The sequence below is a fragment of the Bombina bombina genome, chromosome 1 (assembly GCF_027579735.1).
Source record: "Bombina bombina isolate aBomBom1 chromosome 1, aBomBom1.pri, whole genome shotgun sequence".
Lineage (NCBI taxonomy): Eukaryota > Metazoa > Chordata > Amphibia > Anura > Bombinatoridae > Bombina > Bombina bombina.
Window position 1 is genome coordinate 1,447,266,503 of NC_069499.1, and position 12,153 is coordinate 1,447,278,655.

Sequence of the window (12,153 nt, forward strand, 5' to 3'; positions counted from 1 at the left end):
ACCCTGTGCTGCCAACACACACACAAAAAACATCAGTTTGGTAAGTACTACAAATTTTCATGTTTTCTTATGTTTTAAAAAAGCAATTTTGTTTAATTAAATCATGGAAACTTAGAATATTATTGCATTGTTACAGGAATTTAAATGTGTTGTATCACAGGTGTTTAGTAGCCTAGAAGTTTTCAAGGCCAGTGCAAAAACTCTTAATCTGCTTTATATTTTAACATTTATTATGCATATCAAATAAATAATAGAGCATATGAAAAAGCCACTATAAAAATAACTATTGACAGGAGAAATATCATAGCAGTTTTATTTTTGTAAATGTATCATTCTTATATCTCTACTGTTATAGTATTCTTGCTTTAGTGAGTCATTAAATAATGACAGTTCCTAATGGCTGCTAACTCCATCAGCAGGTTTATGACCTTTTTTGGACATAAATAACATAGGTTTTAAGTCTTAACCGCTATGACTTTTAAAAGAAACCATATGAACTAGCAAAGCAATGCATTCTGAATTCTCCGGCTGCAAGGAGCTAACCAAAGTTGCATAGCTTATAGTGCCTTATAGTAGGGTTGCATGTCTACAGACAACAGTTTATCTCCATTGTCTATTAAGAGGGCTCTTCTCATTACAAGGAGCTCAATGCGTGCAGAGATTATTTTTTCTACTAGCATTATGTGAACCATTGTGACGGAGGCAGGTTTTCCAGCGAAAATAAATTGTCACCACCTTGCCCCATGCAGTTCCACTGAGTAAGGCCTTTTCCTGACAAGGAAAATCCCAGAATCTGGAGAAAACTGTTCCACCATACTTGAGAAATTTTCACTATGTACGGCACTGGAGACACCGGGGCAGGCTGCGTTTATACAGACACAGCATAAGGGAAGTTTATTTCTCTTACCTACTATATATTTATATATATATATATATATATATATATATATATATATATATATATATATATATATATATATATATATATATATATATATATATATAATTTGTTTATGTACCATATTGTATGATATTTAACCAAAGTGGGACTGATTTGTTGTATAATTATTTGAAATAGGGTTCACATAGGGTAAATTGGAGAAAAAATGTGCATATTAATAAATCCAATATTTTCATAATAGAGAAGAGAAGATTCAGAAGTAATTAACAAAGGAAAACATTTTTCCTCACAAAACAAGCAGTACTTACAAAGACAGTAAGGATATATGTAGGGTTACCACTTCAGACATGTTTTCCTGGACACTTTTGAGGGTATTCAGGGAGCAACATGAATAGTGCTATTTGTTTGCTGTCCAGGGGTACAATTAATTTTCCCCTCTGAACACCCTGCCGCATTTGTAACTCATAAATGTCCAGGAAAACATGGCCGAGGTGGTAACCCTAGATATATGTGATTCACATATGATCACAGGCATTACTAGGCTTTGATAAACAGAAACTTCAGTCATTAGTTAAAAGCAAAGCTCACTCTAAGCTCCATCCCAAACTACCATATGTATTTTACACAAACTAAGCACACAAGTTAATGACTCACCCCTTTTCTAGCAACAAATAAAGAAAATATATATCCTATCTTTCCAAACAATTGTGAATAAAAATCACCATGCACTGAAGCAAGGTAGGAAAGAAAATCTGCTGCAGGTTATTGGGAAGGATTGTGTATATTAGATCTACAGAGCTGGGCTTACAAAGTGACTGTTAAACTGGAGTTTGGACTTCTAAGTTGGAGACAGGGGTTATTATCAGTTGTTTGTTCTGAACAACATTTTTTCAGATGATATTGTTTTTATATATTTTAATAAATGTTTCAAGTCTGGAAGAGTTCCAGTTTTTACCAGAGGTTTTCTGATTTGGGCTATTGTCTTACAGCTACAGCAGCATCTATACTACAAAAGTACTAACTTGGCTGAATTATATTTCTGTTGTTTGTTACAGCATTGAACTATTTTATATCAATAAACTACCAATAGCCCTTAAAAGGGCCTTTTGTAGGGCATTGCCTAAGATAAAAAGCTCTTTTACCTAAAAAAATACAAAGTACCTCCTAACAGTAAAACCCCCCACCCAACCAACCCCCAAAATAAATAAACCTAAGTCTAAAAAAAACTCTAAGCTACCTATTGCCTCTAATGGGCATTCAGCTCTTTTGTGGCCATTAAAAAAAAAAAAAAACACCCCAAAATGTTTTTTTTTAAAAAAAATGTAATCATGGTTCCTGAAGTCCGGACATCCATCTTCATCCAGGAGGCGTCAAGTCTTCATCCAGACGGTGACATCTTCATCCATTGCGGGGGGGGGAATCTTTTATCTTCATCCCGGTGGTGCGGAGCTGTGGCGGCGCAGAGCTGAGCAGGACCGGCGGCGACAATGATATCCAGCGCAGAACCTCCTCTTCATGTGATCTCCGCCGCACACTGAAGATTGAATGCAAGGCACCACTTTTATATTTGGGGTACCTTGCATTCCTATTGGCTGAAATATTCAAATCAGCCAATAGGATGTGAGCTGCTTAAATCCTATTGGCTGTTCAAATCAGCGGCAGATTAGGGGCTAATAGGTTTAGTTTAGTATTTGCAATGTCGGGGTGCGGCGGATTAGGAGTTAATAACTTTTTTAAGTTGTTAGCGATGCAGGTGGTTTAAGCGTTAATAGCTTTATTTAGTGTTGGAGGCCCGTGATTAGGGGTATTTAGACTAGGGGTTTATGTTAGTGTGTTAGGTTTTTACATAACTTTCTTTTCCCCATAGACATCAATGGGGTTGTGTTATAGCGATCGCCATTCCGCAATCGCAGGTGTTAGTTTTTTTCTTGGCTTTTGTGCGGTATGGAGCTTAACGCACAACAAAAGAAGGTTTTTCAGTTACTTGAAAAGGCAGCGCTATGGAAAGTGCGGCAGCTCTAAATTTTTAGCGTTATTTACGCACCGGGTGTAGCGCACAACTTGTAATCTCGGTGACTGTTTGTATGTTTTATTTTATTTTCATTGTGACTGTTTCATTGTTTGTGATCACTTTATTTTTATTTTTGTTTTAATCCATTTGTGCCAATAGAACATATAACAGTGGTTTAACTAATTTTTGCCAGTAAGAAAATAGCAATGATTTAAGTTATTTGTGCAAGTAACACATGAAGTAGGGTTGAAACCAATTTGTGCCACCAACATAGCTGTAGTTTAAGTCATTATGGACTAGATTACGAGTGTAAACTACGCTAGACGGAGGCTTTTTGCATGCGTTGGGTGGTGCTCATATTATAAGTTGAATGTAAAAAGTTTACGCATGAGCAAAACCCGACATGTGCTGACAAATTATTGCGACCGTATTAATCTCTTCTACTCCTAGAACTCAATGAAGAGTGCAAATTAAAAAAATAGAAGTTATGAAAATATCACATTCCAACGTTCTTCACATACAGAGCAATTTATTTTTTATTGTAAATGCATATTTCTATACATATCTATATATACATATACACAGGGCCGCCTCTAGAAATTTTTGGGCCCCTTACTTAACCATTGATCAGGGCTCCCCCTCTTGACATGTGCAATGTTTGACCAAGTGACTAAAACGTATATGCACTTTATTCTTAAGTGTAGTCAAAATTGAAATTATTGTAAAGGTAGTAACACACAAACACAGAAACACACAGACACACTCATACACTGAAACACAAACTCACATATAAAGATTCACATATAGACACTCTAGCAGACATGCAAAGAAACGCACAAACTCACTCAGACACAGACACCCATAAAGACACTCAACACTTGTTTACATTGATCTAACAAGTAATTAGGTATATTACAGTTTTGTCAAAAATGCAGATTTACAAGACAACATATGCAGTGCTGATTATCTTTTTATCAAGGAAGATGACAACTATATAATGACAACAGCATGCAGTGGCTGAAAGGAAAGAACCTAAACTGCAGAAACAAAAATTTAAAGGTGGATTGGTGACTTCTGGAAAGGTCTCATTAGTCTCAAAGTCTGTAGAAAGATGTGAATAATCAGTAGTAAGGTCAAAAGGACCAGACAATGGACACATACACAAACTCAAATACACACTTTCACATACACCCAAGAAAACAGCCTAAGAAAACACACAAAGACATACATAGACACAGAGAGAGAGACCCACAAAAAACACACAAAGACATACACACAGAGAGACACCCACAGAAAACACACAAAGACATACACACACACACCCTCACAGAGACATCCACATAAAATGCACATACATATACACACACACACACCCTGACAGAGACACCCACAGAAAACACACAGACATATGCACACACCCTCACAGAGATACCCACAGAAAATACACAGACATATGCACACACCCTCAAAGAGAAACCCACAGAAAATACACAGACATATGCACACACAATCACAGAGGCACCCACAGAAAAGACACAGGCATACATACACACACAGAAAACACACAAAGATATACACACCCACCCTCACAGAGGCATCCACAGAAAATACACATAAACATACATACACACACACCCTCACAGAGACATCCACAGAAAACACACAAAGACATACACACACACCCTCACAGAGACATCCACAGAAACCACACAAAGACACACACCCACCCTCACAGAGGCATCCACAGAAAATGCACAAATACATACATACATACACACACACTCACAGAGACACACACAGAAAATGCACAAAGACATACGCACACACCCTCATAGAGACATCCACATAGAATGCACAAAGACATACACACACTCACAGAGACACCCACAGAAAATGCACAAAGAAACACACACACACCCTCACAGAGAGACCCACAGAAAACGAAAATACATACACACTCATAGAGACACCAACAAAAGCACAAAGATATAAACACAGACACCCACAGAAACACTCACAGGAGCTAAAATCTCTACACATTGCCATCCCCTAAATCAACAGTGTGTGACATGCATGATAAAAATAGCAGCAATTAAGAGATCACTTTTTAAAGAATCATATTTGTAAATGTGCAAACAAAAATACTTCTGTGAATTCAAAATTGTACATTAATGATCTTTCAGAATGGGTAGATGAAGAAAAGTACTTTTGAAAGGTTGACATATGTTTGGGGTCCCCCCCCCATTTTCCCCAACCAAGAGCACCACTTCAAATCTGGTGTACAAATGTTCCAATCTGTCAGCTGTACTTAGGGGTTTTGAAAATGCTGTACTCTATATGGTCTTGGTGAAACCATAAGTTGTGCTACTCAGTCTCATACCATTAGATCTGGTTAAATGCAGGATTTAGGGTTGCTTGTATGTATTTCAAAATTAAGTCAGTTGTAGTGTAAACTGAACGGTGTCAAGTTAACCTGTCTCATTTCAAACACTGAACAATCTTAGCCGGAGAGTATAACATTTTATGCAGATGTAAAAATCTTAGATGAAATGCCTCCTGGCATCTGGAAAGTCCTTGCATAAATGGGCAGTAAACTGGAATGTAATTTAAAAAATATATATATATATATATATATATATATAAATCATATCTGCCAAAAGGGCACCTGCCATTTGTGCATTGAGAAGAAAATATTTCTGCATGGTTTTAAATATCGAATTTCTACAGTATTGTCAAATAATCATAAATACACTGTTGCATATTAGACATGTGTGTTTCGTTTTGTTCCGAATCAAAATTCAGACAAATTCACCAAATTCAGAGATTCGAATTGATTCGAATTTCCGAATTACCCTAGCAACAAAACTAAACTAATCCAAATGCATTTGTAATGAATAAATCTGAATTAGTTTAGATTTATTCGTAACATTCGAATGGCCATGGACTAATCTTAATTCAGTATAAAAATGTAATTTAGTGAGATAGAACAGTGAAATAATTCTGGTTGTGTAACTTGAAACCATCTGAATCAACATAACACATACCAAACTTACGAATTTACTTATCGAATCCGAAACAAATAAATCCGAATACATCTAAATTTATTTGCATTTGAATGAATCCGAAACGAATACATTCAAATGTTTCTGAATTTGAATCGACCCGAAACTAAATTCTAAAAAATCTGAATCGGCCGTAATGAACAAAACTATTATTTCCGCTGTGCACATGTCCACTGCAAATTGCTAAAAAAATTGTTTTTATGGCCCCCTGGTCCCACCATACAACTACAACACTGAAGTTACAATCCGAAATTGCACAAAGAAATAAAAAACATTTACTAAGTAGGCCCTACCTCCTCTGCAAATGAATGTGATCTGCCTCAGGCACACACTGTACAAACTGAAGTGGCAAGTCTGTCTCGCACTGTGCATAGTGGTTTAGTGAACACTGTGCTTGCCTCATTGGGCCCCCTGGCCCCTCTGGCCCAGTGGACCCCTGAAAGAAGTCACCCCCTTCACTCCCTGGTGACGGCCGTGCCTATACCTATATATCTATTGCTATAGATATGTATTTTAGATGAACATTATCAGATATACATAGAAAAATTATTTAATAATGAAAAATACATTATTTTCTATGACTGAGATTACAAGTTGTGCGGTATAGCCATAGCGTAAACAAAGCACAAAATGGGTCCCTTACGCTATTCCTATACCGACGGTATTACAAGTCACCCTAAAACTTTATTTTGTTGTGCGATATGGTGCTGTAAGCCGCATACCGCACACTAAAAAGTTCAGACCTAACATAAGCCCTAGTCTAATAACCGCTAAACCGCCGCCCCCCACATCACTAACACTAAATAAACCTATAAACCCCTAAACCGCTGTCCCCCCACATCGAAAACACTAAATAAACCTATTAACCCCTAATCCATCGCCCCCGCATCGCAAATACTAAACTAAACCTATTAACCCCTAAACTGCCAAACACCCACATCGCATATACTCAACTAAACCTATTAACCCTTAAACCGCTACATAATGACTACCTAAATTAAACTATTAACCACTAAACCTAACACCCCCCCCCTAACTTTAAATTCAAGTTACAATATAATTACCATAAAATAAATAAAAACTTACCTGTGAAATAGAAAAAAAAAAACTAAGCTTAAACAATAAAACACAACGGGGAAAAAACAAGAAAACCTAACATTACAAAAAATAGCAAATTATAAAATTATAAAAAATAAAAAAAAATCTAAGATTACAAAATTATCCAAAATATTAAACCTAATCTAATACCCCTAAAAAAACAAAAAAGCCTCCCCAAAATAAAAACACCCCCTAATCTAACAATAAACTACCAATAGCCCTTAAAAGGGCCTTTGTAGGGCATTGCCCTGAAGAAATCAGCTCTTTTACATTATAAAATACAAATTACCCCCCTAACAGTAAAACCCCCCACCCACCCAACCCTCCAAAATAAAAAAGACCTAACTCTAACTCATTTGAATGGGCATTGCCCTTAAAGGGGCAATCAGCTATTTAGTGCCCATAAAAAAAACATAAAAAAACTAAAAAAAAAAAAAACACCCCTCCAAAAAATAAACTAACACTAAACCCGAAATAGTTACTTACCATTCTTGAAGTCCAGCGGTAAAGGTCTTCTTCCAGGCGGCTCCATCTTCATCCAGTGCGGGGCCATCTTCTTTCTTCATCCCGATGGCATGGAGCAAAGGCAGAGCACAGCAGGAACGGTGGTCACGCAGACATCCAGTGTGGAGAATCCTCTTCATGCGATCGCCCGCCGCACACTGAAGATTGAATGCATGGTATCTGTTTTATATTGGGGTACCTTGCATTCCTATTGGCTGAAATATTTAAATCAGCCTATAGGATGAGAGCTGCTAAAATCCTATTGGCTGATATTTAAAATAGTAATGTTAGGTTTATTTATAGTTTAAGCTGAGGTTTTTTTAATTTCACAGGTAAGTTTTTATTTTTTTGAAGGAAGTTATATTGTAAATGTAAGTTTAATTAAAAGTTAGGGGGTGTTAGGTTTAGGGGTTAATAGTTTTACTTAGTTTGTTGCAATGTGGGGGGTCAGCGGCTTAGGGGTTAATAGGTTTATTTTAGTAGTAGTGATGTGGGGGGTAGGCGGTTTAGGGGTTAATAGGTTTATTTTAGTAGTAGTGATGTGGTTGGTCAGCGCTTTAGGGGTTAATAGTTTTATTTAGGGAGTCGCAATGTGGAAGGTCAGCGGTTTATGGGGTTAATACTTTAATTTAGTGTTTGTGATAAGGGCGGTGGGTTAGAGGTTATTACGTTAATTTAGTGTTGGTGATGTGGGTGGGGGGCGGATTAGATATTAATAGGTTTATTATAGTATTTGCAATGCGGGGGTGTCGGTTTTGGGGTTAATAGGTAGTTTATGGGTGTTAGTATACTTTGTAACAATTTTGTTATGAGTTTTGTGAAACATTTTTGCTTCTCAAAATCCATAACTACTGGTCTGTGATTGCGGAATGGATCGTGGCGGTATAAGCTATAATGCTAGCGGAATAGCCGGACTGCACAATCTGTAATACGGGATCTGTATATTCCACAGTCAAAAGTCATTTTTTGAGTGCAGAATGGATTGTTGCGATATAGGCTAAAATGCTTTTAATACGGGTGAGCTGACTATTCTGCTTGCAAAGTCCAATGTTAGCAATTGACATTGAGGCAGAATTATCAAGCTGTCAACTATGCTGCATTCGACGGCACCAATACGCTCGCCTTACATCACCTAACATCGCGGCCGCGGACCTGAATACAATCTCCATATTTATAAAAAAAGCCAGCAAAAAGCTGTGCACCAAGTAAGGCGCGATGAGCAGCGGACTTTTGTTAACTAACAATCATCGATCTCGCTGCTATTCGGCTTTTTACCAACTTTATTTATACCCTGTCACTAAACACCGCCACTATACTAAAATGTTTAACCCCTATTCCACCGCTCTCGGACCCCGCCGCAACTAAATAAAGTTATTAACCCCTATCCCGCCGCTCCCGGACCCTTCCACAACTAAATAAATGTATTAACCCCTATCCTGCCGCTCCCGGACCCTGCTGCAACTAAATAAAAGTATTAACCCCTATCCCGCCGCTCCCGGACCCCGCTGCAACCTAAATAAAGTTATTAACCCCTAAACCCCTGGCCTCCCACATCACTACCACTTACTAAACTTATTAACCCCTAAATCGCCAGCCCCCCACATCGCCATAAACTAAATTAAGCTATTAACCCCTAAACCTAACAACCCGCTAACTTTACATTATAATTACCTCATCCCTATCTTATAATAAATTTAAACTTACCTGTAGAATTAAAATAAGCTATATTAAACTATTAATTAACCTACCCTAACTATTATACTTACATTAAACTATATTAAACTATTATTTAACCTACCCTAACTATTATACTAAAATTAAATTAAACTATATTAAACTATTAATTAACCTACCCTAACTATTATACTAAAATTACATTAAACTGGGGACATGTCCTGCTGGCAATCATGTTGGACTGCAGATCTAGAGGCTCCTAATATTGAGGAGATAAGCTGTTGAATATCTACGAAACTGCTGGGAATCCAGGAACATAGCATGTGGATTCCACTTTGAGAAATGCCCCTGCATCCATAGATGATACTTTAATAATGATCACACCATCTGGAGTCCTAGACCGGACTATTAGTGTGACGAGGCTGCGGCCTTCCTACATTAACTCTAACCCCCCTGACTCCCCGTGGTAAGCAAGCCCATCCAAATGCTGATATAAGATGGAGCTACATCATAAGACTGTATGCGATCTACTGGATAATCTGGGACAAAGATGGATAATCAGTTTAATGCCCTTGTTGAGATAATAAGTAATGGCCCTATTGCACACAAAGTTGAACAACTTATTACCTCTGAGCCTAAAGCTTGCCTCATATCTCCAGACCAACCTGGCATGCTACCATCCTTAACGCCTTATTCAGTGAAGCCAGGGAAGCCCATGCACTCCTCTGAAAGCAATCCGGTCTCTGACATGACACCTCCCCCAGTCAGCTCACTCTCGCCCGACAGCCTTAAAATGGAATCTGAAAGTTCGGAGCATGTCCTAGGGCGCTGTCTGGAGCCGCACCTTGCCGTGCAGACCCTATTATCTCAATGGTCAACTATCGGACACCACCCTGGAGAGACTACAATTACAAGCTTGCCCCTGGTATCTCATCAGGAGGATGCAGCCGACCTCTGTGTCCGAGCGCCAGAGGTCCTCCATCTCCCTTCATTTACGGTCTCAGCTATGCCGTTGATGGAAGGCAAAAGGCTAGTGACTTTCTTCATGTCACTTGTAAGGAGCATACTTATCTTACCAGATCGAAAGAACAGACCTTCCTACAACAACTTACGGGCTATAAGCTACAGAAGACAGCATAAGATCATATATGGGATTGGCTGAATTTATTTATACTGCGGGACTGATACCCCAGTATGATAACCTGCCTTGTCGATGGGGTCATCGTGACTATGTGTTTACACCCGCATTGATATCAGTTGAACCCTAGCTTGGGGCCTTTTATTTTATCTCTTTATGTTATAACTGGTTTGAACAACATGCCTTTAAATATTGCCTTCTCTCTTTTTTTTCTTTAACGGCTCACTCTCTTCTTACCTTACCCTAGCCTAAACATTAACCCTAGTTTATTACATAAAAGGGCAGACAACAATAAGTACCCTTCACTTGCTATATATAATTTTACAATGTGTGCTAGAGACCTTAGATCGTTAAGCTTGATCACTCTCATGTGCGATATCACTAAGGGAGAGGTTTACTGCTTTCTCAAAAATGAACAACAAGGTAGATAACAATTTACACTTTAATTACACTAGACAGACTATGTATTGTATTGCATGATGTCACTGATTTATATCGCTGCAGCCTTTTACCTATAGTCCCAAATATTGGAACCGGAGTAGAGAGTGATTTGGGATATTTGCTTCCTGTCTCTCCTCGTTTACCAGCAGGTGGAGTGGGTTAAAGATATGTGACCTGGATATAATCTACCCCCTTCTTTCTTCACGGGGGATCATATTCTCTTTTATGCATAACTGTTTTGTTTATAGTTCATTTTGATATATTCAGGCAATTATTAGGCTCCCTGTGAATTTTTTATGTGAACAGCTAGTAACCATTTACCCCAAAGAGTGTCAGTCTATACTTGATCATTATAAATCACAGGCAGTCGGTTGGCAATACTACTGCACATACCTCACACCTGTATGCTTGTTTTCCTTATTTATTAGCTAACTCAGCTGACATAAACCCAAGTTACTACCCATCTATAGGGACCTAGCACGGAATGCACTATACATGATAGTAGTAAAGCCGCAATAATCACATGTACTTAACTTTTCACATTAATGTTTCACCTAGCAGCTTGAATGGGTATCATTATCCCAAACCCTGACATCTACTTTGAAGTGTTGAGGGGGCCTTCTCATTTGTCTATGTCTATGCTAATATATATCGTCCTATACCCTAGGTTCATACTCAAGAATTTATATGGTTGGTTAAGCTGATATTTCATCTGGGTCTATTGGTCATTGTGAGAAAACATTGCTATTGGTGTATATACTAGTTTTTCTCTCTGTTTAATCTTTTTAAACTTTTACACAACATCAGTTACTATAACACCCTACTTATACAGATATTTGAGCACCTACTTAACAATGGTCTATCTAAGCCACACACCACACCTTACATAATTATGGTTATACAAATATACACTCATTAAGGCCCAAAAGCCTACTAGCCCTCTCCTCACCTACCACACCACAACAGTTCTCTTCCTTATGCCCAGGCACAGAAAATTGTTTTACTGAGAGATATAGGTATATCTATATAATTTATTCATTGCTAGGTACATAGTAGGCTCACACCATCACCTCCTTTTAATACAAGGGTGGTCTGCTAACCACACAATACTACAAGGTTTCACATGGAGAACATATATTTTTATATTTGAATCTTGTTAGGGTTCCTTTATATCTCCTTATCTCTCAGGCTAACCTATGTGTTTACAATAATATTTACTTCACATCATATATTTTTGTACCCCCCAATTTCCATGCTATAGTTTTTGTGTCACTACATAGAACTAGTTGACTGCCTCACATACACCATAACAAAAGAGAACACA

At 37.9% G+C, this 12,153-nt stretch overlaps 1 protein-coding gene across 1 annotated transcript in view; it reads left to right on the top strand.

Annotated features, from left to right (window-relative positions):
- The window catches only part of LOC128652620 (cholinesterase), an 84,139-nt gene continuing 71,986 nt past the window's right edge, over positions 1-12,153 (top strand). Inside the window, exon 1 of the mRNA XM_053705562.1 lies at positions 1-40. The gene's annotated coding sequence lies outside the window, so the exon portion shown is untranslated. The remainder of the gene's footprint in view (positions 41-12,153) is intronic.